The following is a 2030-nucleotide window of genomic DNA, read 5'->3' on the forward strand; positions in this document are numbered from 1 at the left end:
TTTCAGTGATTCTGTCATTAGTAACTTTTCAAAGCAGTTCAATTATTATGGGAAAAATATCTTGGAAGCAGAGCAGCATCCAGAATGTTTTTTTGAGAAGTAACCCATGTAGCCTTTTTCATTGTATCATTTAATGTTTTAATTGAGTCCCTTGGGGGGTACTGCATTATTTAACAAAAGTATCAGTTTTCTTTCTTAAGTATATTGCTACTCTAATTATGTTAAGGACCAAAAAGATATGTGAAATCTGATAGGATTATAAACACCTTATGGACCAGATAAGTTCAGCCATTCACAAAATATATCCCCAGAAGAGAGCATGCTATATTGCCAGTATAATCTCCAGAAAGAAGAAATGTGTGCTTTGACCTTATCCCAGGTTTTTCCTATGTAGGAGATAGAAAAAAAAATGTAATTTTAAAACTAAAGTACAACTTAGGAGAAGCTGTGAACTGAAACTGGGAAAAGCATAGGATGATATTTTCCCTCCCCAGTTTCTGATTAAAGTTTGGCTATTTTACTATCTCCTGATTTTATTTTCTGTACAAGTTGAGAAATTGTGTATAAATCCAAATTTATTCAAAATTTAAACTTGTTCAGGCAACAATAATACTTTTATGTTTAGTCATAAGGTCATATAAGAATACAAAATAGAAAAAATAATAGACCATATACAATAAAATAAAGTACAAGGCATAACTAAAAGAATACAGGTCATATTCTGTATCAACCCTATTATTCCAACCATAGGCAGTTCTCAGCTAAAAGGCCATGTTATATGTAACACTTGGGTTCTGACCACGCATAAAATATGTTGTTCTAATTAATAGATCTCATTAGCTGCTCATGTAATGTGTGATCCAAGATATTGACAGCTTTCTTTACTACACACTTGGTATTCAAATAATATAAGCTATTTCCTCCATCTTTGGAGCTCCACAAATATATTTATGATGAGGAATTTCGGTTAAATCTTCCATATTTAATTATCGTGTTTAGCTGTTCAAATCTCACTTAAGTAAATACACTTAAATATTTTTCAATTTGGAGGGTGTGTTTCTGGTGTCTCATTCATTTTGACATACTGGCCTTCCTGAAGTTAACTATATCTCTTTGAACTTCTGTATGCAAAATTATTTGCGCAGCACACAGTTGGATAAGAAACAGAGACCACAATTCTTGATACAATTTGTGTGTTTTACCGTCTAAGACAGGCATGTCAAACTGCTGGCCCGCGGGCCGGATGCATCATCCTGAAACCGTGCCCACCCCATTGCCGGCAATGGAGAAAAAGTCACGATATGTCGCGACATGCCTGGTCTAAGAGGTCTCTAACGGAGATTTAGTCTGTTCTGTCCGACACAGTTTTGGAAGTCTGTCAGTTCCTATAGAATTGATTCTGTAGCAATAATTATATGCCTTAATTTTTAATAAAAAAACAAAGTACATAAATTCCTAACTCAGCTCTAAATGTAGCAGTTGATGTACTTTTATACACACCCAAAATACTCAGATGCTGTGATTGTGTTTGCTCTGATAATGTTACATGTTTTAAGTCCCAAACCTCAGCTTCATTAAAGAGAATAGGAGCCAATAATAATATTTTTGTTATTTTTTTCTGTTATATTGTAATGTTATAATAACTTGAAAAGCTTTCCAGCATCTCTATGGTGATCTGTACTTTGACATTAGAGTTTCAGTGTCTGCTTCTCCCATTACCCCCCTCCCACCCAAAAATCAGTTAGACAATTATACTGGATAGGTAGCCTACTGGGAATTCCTTATTGCAGCTTGGAAGGTTGGTCAGATAGAGATGTCTCAGGGAGGACCCATTCTTCCATCAGGTCAAAGTTCAGGTCCTGTTCCATGCTAGAGGTCTGTTTCCAAATTCTGTATGGACCACAACACTCCAAAGAACACAGCTGGTTCAAACTAGATGTATATGGGGCTTAAGAATTAATGTCAAGCATATCCTTAGGCGGCAACAGACTAAATGTTTTTCTCTTGCAAAGAAGAAATATCTCCCTCTA

The sequence above is a fragment of the Vipera berus genome (genome assembly GCF_964194415.1).
Source record: "Vipera berus genome assembly, chromosome: 4".
Taxonomy (NCBI): domain Eukaryota; kingdom Metazoa; phylum Chordata; class Lepidosauria; order Squamata; family Viperidae; genus Vipera; species Vipera berus.